Below are 14,807 nucleotides of genomic sequence, written 5' to 3'. Positions count from 1 at the left end.
CACACACACACTACACACACACTACACTACACACACATACACACACTACACACACACTACACACACTACACTACACACATTACACACACTACACTACACACACACACACACATACACAGATACAGACACACACACGCTCACCCAGCCTTCATTCCATTTTAATATGCCTTTAACAGGTCAATGACTAGGCCATTTCCTAACCTCTACATGGCTAACACACACCCCTCTCATATTCCTGAGTTATTACTTACTAAAATCTATATTCCATCTTTGTTGTCCTAGACCCAGTCCCGGGGGCTGGGGGTGGGGCCTGCTTTTACCCCACTCTAACATGTCGGCTGTCTCCTCTTCCCCAGCCTGGTGGCTATCTCTCTTCCTGCTCCTTCAGTCCCTTGGCCAGGAATCCTAAAGTCCCACCACTGTCTCCCTGTCAGCAACTTTATCGGTCAGAATCAACTGGGGGGAAGGGTCCCTTAGTGTTTTATGTACAGACATATGGATTCTCCTGCTATTAGGGGAAACAAATTAATGTAACACAAACAGCACCAGACCAAATCTACAGCAGTTGTCTCCAGAGGTTTATCTGCCCCTGATCTTAGAGTGTAGGCTAGCCACTTCCAAAGTTGTTGATGTAGTTCCATTAGGTCCACTGTGATTGGCCCTCTGAACACGTCATAGGGTGGGCAAGAATTCTGTTACCCACACTTTGGGGCTGGCATTCTCCGTTTCTCCACTTCCTCCTAGAGCTTTCTGTCCCCTGAGGCAGTGTCAGGTTGACGATTCCTTTTTCCACCTCGCCCCTTCTTTCTCAGGCTTCCGGGGTCGCTCAGTCTTAAACACTTTTTAATGGTTTTAAACAGTTCCATCCTCGAAGATGAAACCTGGCCACGGCCCTCTAAGCCACGGGGAGTGAAAAAACTGGAGCACCTTTCCACAGCCGCTGCCTTGTCCTTGACCAAGGAGCCATTGTCTTGCCAAACACGCAACTGGGTAAGGGCCTTGTTAGAGCTGTGTGCTGGTCCTGTGTACATAGCCAACTCTTCTTACCAGGCAGGCCTAGCTTACCTTTTGAGTGAGGCTTCTACTTTCCCTCCCAGTGCTAGACACAGCTTGGCTGGAACTGTGTTTGGTCTCTTCTTTTCATTGACACATTCCATTTCTCCACATCTTCAGTTACCCTACCCCCTCTGTGTGTAAGTCTAAGAGGCTCTCCTTCTTTGTCTGTCTCTGGGAGTCTGTTCTGAGTCTCCTGGACTCCTCTTTATTTCATCACGCAGACACAGTGTCTACCCCGTCATCTCACACAAGAAAACAGGACGTCGCTTTTATTATGTTTCAAAGTCGATATGAGATTATCAATTAAATGATGGTTTGCTGTGGAACTGAGTAATGGAGTAAAAGTAAATCAACCAAGTCAGGGAGGTTTTCTGTTGGTTTATTTTGTTGTTGTTGTTGTTGTTGTTTTGTTGTTGTTGTTTTGGTTTGCTTTGGTTCTTTTTACCTGAATGAAACCTACAATATGGTGATATTCAGGAGTGTAAAATTGTATGTTTTCCCAACTTCTACTTTAGGGAAGATAAGATCTTAGCTGAAAATTGGTGATGGCTGGGACTTGCCCTACTACCCAGAGAGCGCCCAGTGAAAGCCTCTAGGCTATTTCCCTGGAGAAGGACGATTATTGGTCATTTTAGCCTATTAGTAGCACAATGCAAACAGACAGTTCTATTAATATGAAAGCTCTGCCTACATTAAAACTATAAAACACATTTGGGGGGTTATTATTGTAAAATGCCATAATAGAAGATTGATTCTGAAAATATGCTATTGGACAAGTTTGTAGAAATTTTTACAGAATACTATAAAGTTACATTATGTTTATTAGTTAAAAAGAAAGTCTGATGTTTAAATATTCCCTTTAAAATTGCTATATGCTTTCTAGATGATTGTATGTGTAAAGGTTGTTTACACAAATACACTAACAGGCGATATGGCATCATACAAATCAGTGCAGGAAGTAATAGCTTTGCGGTATTAAGGAATTAGCAATGCTTCTAACAGTCCTGTTACACCCCAAGGAGCAACAAAAGTGTTATGAATACTTAAATTAGGGAAGAATAGACATAATCTTTAAAGTTCAGAGCTTGGGGGGTTGAGGATTTAGCTCAGTGGTAGAGCGCTTGCCTAGCAAGCGCAAGGCCCTGGGTTCGGTCCTCAGCTCCGGAAAAAAAAAAAAGTTCAGAGCTTGGATCAGTCTGGAAAACATGGGTAAGAACTGAGTAAGAGACTTAGGACAGAAAAAGGATGTCTGAAAAGACCGCCCTCACTAAACTTTGGAAATGCTGTGTCCCCTTAACTTTGATCCTGCTTGCCATTTAGCAAGTGTTTGTGACTTTAATCAGCTACCAGCCTTTCAGTTCGAGGAGTAAATGCATTTCTCCATAGACAGGATTGGGGTGCTGCTTGCTTGCATAACACAGGATAGACAGGATTCTGTTAGTACATTGAATTCTGATCAATGATTAAATGATTGGGAGTCTTTTTTTTTTTTTTTTTAACTATGTATTTTAAGCAATCGCTTCTCTCGAAGTTTCTTTTTTATTGGATTTTTTATTTATTTACATTTAAAATGTTATCCCCTTTCCCAGTTTCCCCTCCGGAAACCCCCATCTCATGCCCCTCCCCCTACTTCTATGAGGGCACTCCCCCGACCTCCCACCCACTCCTGCCTCCCCGACCTGGCATTCCCCTACGCTGGGGCATCAAGCCTTGGCAGGACCAAAGGCTTCTCCTCCCATTGGTGCCCAACAAGGCCATCCTCTGCTACATATGCAGCTGGAGCCATGGGTCGCTCCATGTGTATGTACTCTTTGGTTGGCTGATAATAGCCTTACTGTCCTTTCAGATAGAACTGATTCCAAGACCCCAGAGTCTCTCTGTAAACACAAGCTCATGAGTAGTATACCCAACCCTTTCAAATTCTCCTTCCAAGTTAAGTTCTTTGGAAAACTGCATGGCTTGGCCAGAAGATGCTTGTCTAGATTATAAAAAAGTGGTGGCTTCCAGCCAGGAGTAAAGGAGGTGCTGTAATTTCTACAAAAGGACCCTCAAGGCACCGAGAGACAGACACTGAGTGAGGCCTCACTGCCCCTGAATTAAACCATCTTTTCACAAAAACCTGGGATGACTACTATTTGTCACTGTGGGGACTTGGGAAATGCTCTCTGATCCTACCAGAAACCTCTTATTCTTCTGATCTCACAGTCTGTCTCTCTCCATCTCTCCCCCTCTCTTTTATCTCTGCATTTTACATGTATCCAGATTTGACAATTATTGGATATCTGTGATGAGTATACTGGTACTTACTGTCTTACTAATTAAATCACATTTAACTTGTTTACATTGTTTCAATAAAAGTAGTGTTGAAAATTCTCCTTGGAATCGGTTCCACACCTCTTTCACTGTACATAAACATTAAAACCAATCTTTTCAAAAACCTCAGATAGCACCTCACGAAGTTGACTCTCAAGTATGAAAGATGTTGGATGAAAGGCCTGCCTTTGTCACTAATGACAACAGGCTCCATTTGTGTCTCACAGCCTAGATTTTACATCGACACAACAGACATGTTTTATAGACATGTATATGTGGAGAAAGAAAATACAAGGGGTTGGGGATTTGGCTCAGTGGTAGAGCGCTTGCCTAGCAAACGCAAGGCCCTGGGTTTGGTCCCCAGCTCCGGAAAAAAAAAAATACATCAAAGGAATGTTACATGAAAGTTCAAAGTTACGAATGCTTTTCCTTTTCATTTTTTTAAAGGAACTTGCATTTTATGCAAAAGAAATATAAGTTATTTTAAAAATTCATTTCCTATGTCAGCATGTGTGTTAGCAAACATCATTCTACCAAGTATGCAAGACAAATGGAAAACCAAAGTGCAGCCTTGGTTTATGTCAGTAACTGTCGAGATGTGGCTCATGAGTCAAAGAAAAAGAAAGATGGGGAGAGCTCAGGTGCAGTGGGAACCTGTCAGTCCTATGCTTCCATATTGAATTAGGTGGTAATTCAAGCAAAATTAAGTCATTAATGAGCTACGTTCACCTAAGCTTTAGTAGGTGGAAGGTCTTTGCTTTTGGTTTGAAACGTGTGTGTGTGTGTGTGTGTGTGTGTGTGTGTGTGTGAATGTGTGTGTGTGAATGTGTGTGTGTGTATGTGTGAATGTGTGTGTGAATATGTGTGTGTGTATATGTGAATGTGTGAATGTGTGTGTGTCTGTCTCTCTGTGTATGTGTGTGTGAATGTGTGTGTGGTGTGTGTGTATCTGTGTGTTGTGTGTGTATTGTGTGTGTGTGTATCTGTGTGTTGTGTGTGTGAATGTGTGTGTGGTGTGTGTATCTGTGTGTTGTGTCTGTGTGTGTATCTGTCTCTCTGTGTGTGTGTGTGTGAATGTGTGTGTGTGTGTGTGTGTGTTTGTGTGTGTGTGTGTTGTGTGTGTGTGTGTGTTGTGTGTGTGTGTGTGTGTGTGTGTGTGTGTGTGTGTGTGTGTGTGTCTGTGTGTGTGTGTGTATGTGTGTGTGTGTGTGTGTGTGTGTGTGTGTGTGTGTCTGTGTCTGTGTGTGTATCTGTGTGTGTGTGTGTGTGTATCTGTGGTGTGTGTGTGGGTGTGTGGGTATGTGTGGGTGTGTGGGTGTGTGTGTGTGTGAATGTGTGAATGTCAGAGGACAATTCTCAGGATTGTGGTTCTAGCCATGGAAGTCAGGATCAAGCACCTGATGACAAGAACCCTGTGACTGTGGGGTGTGTCCTCCCTTTACGGATGAATGCATTCATGCATCGCTCCCCTAACAACCAGTATGCTCAACACAGACTCAAGATTCGCATGGACTTCTCGGAAATTTAAACAAAGAAAATTATCTCTAGGCACTGCCCATAGTAAGAGCTTTCTAAGTTCAAAGTGCATTGGTCGCTTGCTCAGTTTTAGATGTGCGAGCAGTGTCCAAAGAAGCGCTGTACTTGAGGAAGCAGAATAGCATTGAAAATACAAGAGAAAGCCAGAAGCCTGGAGACTGCGAGCTTTCCAAAATATAAAGAAGGCCCAGGCATAAGACTCAAACAGATTCCTGGGCTTTTAGTTCCTCGGTCTGCTGGAGTCTTCCTTTCGAAGTTTACACCCTTTAGTGGAAAAAAATTAATTTCTCCTTCACAAGTTCCACTCACATTTTGTTGCTAATAAAACTGAGGATGTAAATACTATTAAGTACAGAACAGCCTGCTGCGTAATTGTTTCAAAGCAATTACAGATTATGTTGAGCCATTCGACGAGCAGAAACAGTTTCTTCCAAGACACTAGTTCCCCGTACCTTGAAATTTTATTAGCCTAAGACTTTCATACACCATATGTTAGAAGATGAGACTAGCTGCAGTTGAACAAACAACTTTCTGATATATAAGTGAATGATAACCTGATTTTAAATGTGTTTATCTAATGAGATGGTAACTGTAATTTACAGCACATATAAAAACCCCCACTGTTACTCCTGGTGCACCTTTTGCCTAAAAAGGGGGATGCGCGGAGATATGCTAATGACGATCGTCTTGGATTTTACCAAGTCAGTAATAAAATTTGCATTTGATATTGTGCACAGTAAACTGGGTTATTAGCCTTGAAAATGAGTCTCATAAAATTTAAATATAGGCTTAAATCATATTAACTGTCGGGTAGGTTTTCTGAGAGCCTTCTGAGCGCGGTGCTGCTTCTGTAGTGTAGGGAATGCAGATGTTTGTGTGACTCCAAGGAGGTCCCCAAAAGGATAGAAAAGAGAGCTTGAAAGATGCTTCAGAAAAGGACCCGGCGACGACTGTGCTCCAAGCTTTGAGAACCAGGCCCGGGTCACGTGACTGTAGGTCAGGGAGGCCGGAAGTGGGTGCTTCCAAAAGGAGTGAGTGGTTCAAGGAGTGCCTGGCTGAAGATCTTCCAATCAATCCGGAACAAAGGCAGCTTGGATCATCCGTAACAGGACTTGAAACTTCTTCTGGTCCTTTCGAAAACTGAGGACCTACCGGTCACAATCTCTCCTGTAACTGTCTATTGCAATGTCCTTTTTCCTCAGTTACTATAAATTCATAAACACTTCCTTAACAAGAGAAACATTAACTTAAGGGTGCACACACTCCGTTGCTGACTCTGTGAGTGTGTTGATGTCTTGCTCTGGTACTCTTAGATCAGGTCTCCTAACTCTTCAGTTGTTCAGTCTTGGGCTCCTTGGGGATTCCTTTCTCTGCCCCTCAGGATAGAATCCCCCATAATGTTCATCTTTCATGGATCCCTGGTGTTCCTTGGATGCTGTCCTTAACTCCCGTTACTCAAAGCGAAGTCTGTATGTGACTAACTCAAACAAACATCTCCTTAGTCATGCACGTGATTTTCCAGTTGAATCAAACCTCTCTGATCCCCACACATTTTGTATAATCACAGAGATCTACCTGCCTTTGTCTCCCAAGTGCTGCGATTAAGGGCATGCACCCCACCATCCAGACCCTTTAAGTCCTATTTTGTGCTCCGGATAAGCAAACTATTGTCTGTGCCCAAATCTAGCCACTGCCTGTTTTGGTAGAGTCTGCAAACCAAGACATATTTGCACACTTTTAAATGTGAAATAGTTCAGGGCCGCAGAGACATATCCTGCTCCCAGCATGCTTGTGGCACGACTGTTTTTCATACCCACTCCAGAGGATGTGGTGCCCTCTTCTGGCCTCTGCGGGCACCAGGCATGCAAATGGCACACATGCACAGCAAACAACAACATACTCATACACACAAAATAAACATGTGCAGATGTTTAAATATGAACTATAACTACAAATAAATATAAAAGAAAGACGATCAGCCTTTCATTGAAAACAACTACTTGAAAAGGTTGGAGGGACAGCTCTTACCCAATAGCTAGCATTTGCCGTCTGTTAACTAACAGACCAAGTATTTCAACTCCAGCTGTGTATCCATGTGTAAGCATCTCAACCTCTCTCACACCTACAGTTGAGGTATGGGCTCACATCTCCCCTTTGCTGGTCAAAACTGCTTCTTCTGTCATATCTGATTAGATATCTAGTCTGGCTGTTCCCAGCAGAGCGAATCCTTTCTTTTCCAGCATTGACTACACATGAGGGGACCCTATCCACTCTTCAGTCCCAGCAGACATTCAGCAAGCATTTGTTCCCTGAATTAACTTGAAAGATGAGTTCATGCATTCACCGTCAAGGACTACACGCAGTTCTATTACACACTGCTTCCTTAATGTGAGTCCCTTGATCATGTGCCTAGCATCTAACACAGCATGGCACCTGCTAAATTGTAACTAATTGACTAGATACATGTCTTTAATAACAATAAACCTACCAGTCAGTTAATCTTACACACTTTGGATGCTCAGAAGATGAGAACGGTTCACTGTAACCGGTTAAAATAACTTAGAACGTCCTGTAATAATAAGTGAAGTTTAGTGCTCCTAGCCATTCTTCCTGCAATTCCAGACACTACCAGCAGGGGTCAGTCGGAGATTCTTTAGAAAGTCATCTGTAGGTTTGGGTATGAATAATACAACAGAAAGATTTAAAACATACAGACTATTTTTCCATGAAAATATGACTCACAGGACACTATAAATATTTTCTAAGTACTAATTAACTTTACATGTTATCTGTCCTTAAAACACCTTATCAGAATATGAGGAAAAAAGGACCGATTGCACTTTATTCAAGCTCCCTCCACTACAATCAGTGTGTGATTCTTTCAATACAACCTTTTACAGCCCTTTAAATCAGTTTAGTAAACAAATGCTCGCTGAGTGCCTAGGAGCTACAGAGCAAAGGTCTCTTCAGGGATGTCATTAAATACTTCCATTAGATCTAGTCATTCCCGCCACTAGAGGAGACTTTGAGAAGCTACAACTACCAACTGGTTTCTGGATTCCCTGTAACCTACCATCAGGAAGCCTTCAACTCTTTCCTTCTCGATATAAGGACAGAGATGGATTCTAAAATCTCTACTTTACCCCACTCCCCTTTCTCTGTAATCTTGTACAGCTCTTGCAATAGAAAAGATTCCCAGCGAAAGGAGGAAAAACGCTTCAGATAAGCTCTGAGGAGGGGAGCAGGAGTGCTTTAGGAGGCTCCCAGGGATGGTAAGCAGTGCCTATGATACCTGTTAGCTGATCCCTGAATCTGCATGACTTTGCAGTCATGGGTAAACAAGTGTCACCTTTTTATTGCCAGTTCTCTGTGAGCAAAGCAGACCTTCCGTTGATAGCAGCCATGTATTCTGTCTCCAGAGCCACACTCTGAGACATATTTCTCTCTCTGTCTTCAAAACACATCCCCAGTTGGTTGGTTTTGTCATTCAGAAAATGGCACATTTTTTGCACAGACTCTAACTTTGCTGGGGGCCAGGATCAAAGCCATCCTACTTTTGGGAACCCCTTGTGGTTGACCCAAAGAACCAATTTCAACTCTTTCTATGCCCTAACCCCTTTGTTTTAACCCAAAGAGGCTCTAAAACTGCCTGTTTACCAACAGACTGAGCCCATTGCTCAGTGGGAACATGGCAGTTAACCATTTAACGCCAAATGAGGCTGTGTTTTTATTCTATCATTTTTTTTTTTTTTTGCTTGTAGAATGGTGCAAATTTGAAGATTTTTTTCGAGCCAAGTGGATGAGCGATTTTCTGTATTTTACTTTCATCTCTCCTTATTGTTCAGCCTTTTATTTGGAAACAGTGATTGCTTTCTGCCATTTGTTTAATGAGCTTGACGTCATCCCGTTGGGCATCAGATTGGAGTCATAAAAGGAACAAAAAAAGTCACATCGCTCCATTTCTAGTGCTATAAACAAAATTGCGCGAAAACTAAGGCCAAAAAAATAAGTATTTGAAAATGCAAATGCTTTTCAGAGCGAAAAGCAAATTCCAGAGATGCTGCTCCGTTGTTTCCAATTTGTGTCATTAAATTTTGATTCTGTAGGAAAAAAGAGTAGACTGAAGTAGACAACGATAGACAACTGCTTTATAGCCCGTTAGTGTCAACATTCCCTTCCTGCATGCGCGTCCTCCCAAATATGGGAATTAATTATCACAGGCTGTGGGGCAAGCAGATGGGCAACTCTGATAAAGGAATAAAACTTTGGGGCGGACAAATAGCTGAGACAAACCACTTACTGTGAGACATTCTCTGTAAATAACGCCGCTCATCGGATTCCTCACAGGGCGGCTCTGCGGGCTGTTTGGTGACCAAACAGACACTAAACCCTCCCCATGTTCAAGACTCTGGCCCATAACACCATAGGGATGTGCCTGTTATGTCCCAACTCCTCTCCACCCTAAACTTCCAGCTTCATAGCTGGCCTTTCAGGTCTGTGCTGCCCAACCACTCTGAGTTCTACATCTGTGGATCCAATCAACCGCTAACAAGAAATGCTGGGGGAGGAAAAAAGAATATCTGTCTATCCTGGAAATATGCATTGTCCCCTTTACTACTGCCTGTGTATTACCTCTGTGGCATTTGCCTTACATTAGACAATATCAGCAATCTGGAGATGATTGGAAGTATATGAGGGGGACGTGTATAAGTTCTATGTAAGTACTGTATTGTTTTATATAAGCAACTTGGCCGTCACAGAGGTTGGTACACTGGAGTGGCCCTAAATCCAATCCTCCACGCAGAGGGATGACTGGGATGAAGAGGGCGAACAGAGCATAAATTGCTGTTCCATTCGTATGCGCAACAACCCATACAAAACATCAAGGACGTACAGAGAGTCTACACTATACTCCAAGAATCACCCAGCTGCCTCTGAGGGCAGGGAACAGGCCACAGCTTCTCTGACCAAGTTGTCCGCAGGTGGACTCACACTTCTATCCTACTGCCTGAGTGTGAAATCATTGTTTCCTGAGTTGGTGTGTGGCCTCCCCTTCTCCTGCCCCTGGGTTTCTGGGTGGGTTGTGTACTACAGAACCCAGAGAGTGAGAAAGGAATAGAGTTGAGGCCTTCATTACAGTGCTTGGCTTTCCCCTGAGGGCATTCTGAGGGCATCCATTCTGTTAGGTATCCATCTCCCCTACCCTCAACCTCTGATAACCTTTCCTTTGCCTCCTGCGACAGAAGTAACCATTAAACAGGGGCCCAGATGTCACTACTTCTCCCTGGTTACTGCTGTGCCCATTGTTTCCTTGAGCTTTACCCACACTTCTGCTAATTGCCCTTTTATACTCTCTTCACATTTCCCTATTGGCCTACCCAAGTCTCTCCTAATAGACCCTGTTGATTGTCTCTTGAAGACATTTGCATAGAATGGTAGGCACTGATGTGAAGGCTCCTTGAAACGACAATCTTCGGATCAGAAAAAGCCTTTCCAATAAAAACAAATCGGCTCCACTTTTAATACTCACAGCTCGAGAGGTGCCATCCTCCTTTCCCCGCTTTTGCCTCCCGTCAGGACCAGACGATCAAAGGCTGGGTGCCTCTTTCCTTGTTTCAAATCGCGCAAATCCTGGCTGCTGAACCTTCTTCCACCAACTCCACCTGAGGCCATGACAAAGGCACAAAGCTGAGCCCGCATCCGGTCCCTGTTCTGATGCTGCCTTTGGACCTGCTGGGAGCCTTGCACTCCCTCCAGAAAACCCCATTGTGTGAAGAATCATAAGCTCTGATTGCCCTTTGCAGGTACATGTGGCCTCACAAGTCTTGCTACCAGAACGAAGTTTAGAAGGACCAAGTGCATTGTGTCTCCACGGCCCGACGAGTGTTCATCAATCCACTACGGGTGTAGTCTCACTGAATTTACACACATGCAATGCACAGCCAGCCAGCAGAAGGGGCATGAGTGCCAGTGCCCCGCCATTCCAGACAGGCTGCGTGTGACATGCTGACCCCCCTCCTGACACCTCTCAGAGTAAGATATGGGTGACCTAAGGGATGAATCCAGGACACATCAACCGGAGGAGAATAATCTCACTGTTGACTGTTCAACATCTCTGAAAGGTTAAAACCTCCACACTGACAGTTTGCTGTTTGCTTTCCTTGTTTGTACATCACACAAGTTTAAGCTAACTTAAGTAAAAGAGCTGGAGAAAGGGATGCAGGGATTAAAACTGTGCCTAGGCCTCACTAGGAACCTTGCCGTCTCCCCTCTTACAAATTCCTCATCTATGCAGTAGATCAGAGAAGTCACCAAACTGCTTCCTACGCGAGGGCTGAGTCTTCTAACTGGAGCACCTATCAGGCAGTTGCTGCCACAGTTCCTACGAGCATTTCCTAGGGAGCTTTACCTGCTACTTCAACCGGAGGACCTGACTACACTTACCTCTCAACCACATTGTGGAATGATGGCTCCAATGACTCTGAGATTATGGGTCATATACTTTAGTTACACACACACACACACACACACACACACACATATGCATATGCAGTAATTTCTAACTCCAATTATCCCATATAAAAACACACAATCCAGTTATTACATTGATAAGCTGCACGCCTAGATTGGTCAGATCAAGCACTATACTAACTTAGTCCCCAGCAATGAGACCCCTTGCTACTTGTGGCTTCTCCTGGCCACGTGCTTCTGCTCCATCTTGGCTGCCTCCTCCCCTCCACCCTCTCTCCTTTGTTCTCTTCTCACCACCTGCCTCCACTCTCAGAGAGCTCCTTTCCCCTCCACTGCCCATCACAGGCTCTAGCCCTTATTGAACAATGGGGAGAAGGTTCACATGAGATAACCTGAGTACACGATCAACTGCTCGTCAGGGGCAACCCCTCTTGAGGAAAACAGCATCAGAACAACCCACAGCAATATATATATATATATATACACATATATATACACATATATATACACATATGTATATATATGTGTATATATGATATATATGTGTATATATATATATATATCTCAGATATCCAGACAGATTTAAATTTCAAATACGCAGAGAAAACTTTTCTTGTATAATTGTGCACTATGCAATATTTTTACGTACTGTTTGGAAACTTTTCCATGATTTCTTTCAGGGTTGAGCATAGAACCAGTACATAGTGGGTGCTCAGAAAATATTTACTGAATATACAAGTAGGGCTGGTAAGATGCTGAATCAAAAGGGATGGAATATAAAGACATACATGCAACATTTTTATATATTATATAAATATATATATATTTTAAATTTAAAATTTTTATATAATATATATACATATATATATATATCTTAGAGGATGGCTCAGCTACAATGGGTTCTTCTGCTCGAAGAAGCATATATATATATATATATATATATATATATATGGGATAACCTGGGTAGCAATTAATAGAAGTGAGTAAATGTCGCCAAGTAGATGAAAAAGGAAAGAACCAACTATGTACCTCTTCAAGAACAAGCTCGGTGACTTATGGTGATACAGAAAACTTCATTCTAGATATATCATGTGATAATGTTACCAATACTCAAAGATTTCCTCCCCAAATGAGAGTTGGACAGATGCCTCCCATTATTATTGTGTATATGTGCGCGTAGCCATGCTTGTCTGTAACACAAATAAAACATGTACACATGTACACTGGGGGAAAGGGGCGCTGGCTTCTGCTCATGCCTCTCTTTCCTGATTTTGGATGCTAATTGATTCACTGTTTCAAGCTCCTGATGCCCTGACCCCTCTGCTTTGACAGACTGTATCTTGAATGTGAGTTACATAAACTCTCCCTCAAGTTGCTTTTGTCAAACTATTTTATCAGCGTGATGGGAAAAGGAGCTAAGTTCAAAGTGCAAAGGTGGACATCCAACTACGGAAGTGCACTCCAGAGAAGCCGAGGGCTTGTGCGGCTCAGCTCGTGACGCTGGAAGCCACCCAGGAGCTGCAATCTGTTGCTGAAAGTCTAGAAGTTCCCTGGAAAGACGCTGGTGTTCAGTCACCCCTGAAAAGTCAGAGTCCGGATTTGAATGCCTTAGAGGATGGCGCAGCTACGATGGGTTCCTCTGCTCAGAAGAAGCATGGAAAACAGGCCCACCACATTTCCCTTGGACCTCTTTATATCTGGGCTACCTGTTAAGATGCCTGCTTTGAGGGAGGATTACTCCCACCCCTTAGTTAATCCTCTTTGGAAAGGCTCGTCTGGATGACTCTCCATCCTGTCAAAATGAGTCAAGAGTGATCATTACTGTGGTTACTAATAAGCACGGCGTCCATAATTCTAGAACTAGATTGTAGGATATTATACTAGATTGTTTTGTGTCAACTTGCACAAGCTGAAGTCACCTGAGAGGACGGAATCTCTTAATTGAGAGTATGCCTTCAGAAAGGCTGTCCAGTGACTGCCCCAACTTGGGATCCACCCCATACACAGGCACCAAACCCTGACACTATGACTGATGCCTTGTTGTGCTCGCAGACAAGAGCCTAGCACGGCTGTCCTCTGAAAGACTCTGCCAACAGCTGACTGAGACTGACTGATCAGATACTCCCAGCCAACCACTGGACTGAGGTTGGGAACCCCTTTGGGGAGAGTTAGGGGAAGGATTGAAGGAGCTGAAGGGATGGAAACACCATGGAAGACCAACAGAGTCAACACCTGACCCCTGGAGCTCCTGAAGCTAGGCCAACAGCCAAAGAGCACACAGGCTGATCCTAGGGCCGGAACATATATAGCAGAGGACTGTCTTGTCTGGCCTCAGTTGGAAAAAGGATGTGCCTAATTCTGTAGAAACTTGATGCCTCGAGGAAGGGAATGCTTGAAGGGATGGAGAGGAGGAAGCAACCTCTCAGAGGCAAATGGGATGAAGAACTTTGGGAGGGGCAACATCTGGACTGTAAATAAATCAAATAACTAGTTTATTAAAAGAAAGAATATGACTTTATATGTAGGCAAGCCTATAGGGCATTCTTTTAAATTACCGATTGATGGGAGAGCCCAGCCCACTGTGGGTGGTGCCATCCCTAGGCTAATGGTGGTCCTGGGTTCTAGAAGATAGCAGGTGGAGCAAGTCATGATGAGCAAGGCAGCAAGCAGGATTCCTCCATGGCTTCTGCATCTGCTTCTGCCTCCAAGCTCCTGCCCTGTTTGAGTTCCTGCCCCAACTTTCTTCAGTGATGAGCAGTGAAACAGAAGCACAAGCCAAATAAACCCTTTCTACCCCAAAACACTTTAGCTGTGGTGTTTCATGCCATAGTAACCATAACAGATCACGTTCATACCAGGTTGCCCACAGTCTGTCTCATGGTGGGAAAGAGAAATTAGGTTTCAAATGTAACTTACCTAAACATGTGGACTCCAGTCACCAGAGGCAAATACCTGTGCCTACACACCGAATCATCCTACCTGTACTCTTGACTTTCCAAAACTTAAGACACTACATTGAGATATCTATTGGCGCCCCCCCCACACACACACACACTCAGTTTTCAGTGAGGAAAGCACCACTGAGCCTCAGATAAAAATGTATAAAATATTCCGTAGCACTAAGTACAATTTCATTATTACAGTATAAATGGCTTTTACAGGCCAAGGAACATAGCCAAGATTAGGATCCATTACCTCACTAGGAGGATAAGTAGTAAATTCTAATAGGAGGAAAATACAAGTACTGTAATGTTTACAGGATTGGTTTCCAATCTCCTTTCCCGTTTCTTAGAGACCTAACCTGAAGCTTGGAGCTTTTATTCACAAGTCTCTCCCCCTCCCCCTTCCCACCCTCCCCGCCTCTGTCTCTCTCTGTCTCTCTGTCTCACTGTCTCTGTCTGTCTCTGTCTGTCTCTGTCTCTCTGTCTCTC

The 14,807-nt window shown here is 43.6% G+C and overlaps 1 pseudogene; it reads right to left on the bottom strand.

Annotated features, from left to right (window-relative positions):
• Nucleotides 1-10,605, bottom strand: part of LOC116893564 — a 149,558-nt pseudogene extending 138,953 nt beyond the window's left edge.
• Between the last annotated feature and the right edge of the window lie 4,202 nt (nt 10,606-14,807).

The sequence above is a fragment of the Rattus rattus genome, chromosome 2, assembly GCF_011064425.1.
Source record: "Rattus rattus isolate New Zealand chromosome 2, Rrattus_CSIRO_v1, whole genome shotgun sequence".
In the NCBI taxonomy this organism is placed as follows: Eukaryota; Metazoa; Chordata; class Mammalia; order Rodentia; family Muridae; genus Rattus; species Rattus rattus.
The sequence above is the reverse complement of the archived record's forward strand: the minus strand, read 5'-3'. Positions and strand labels throughout refer to the sequence as shown.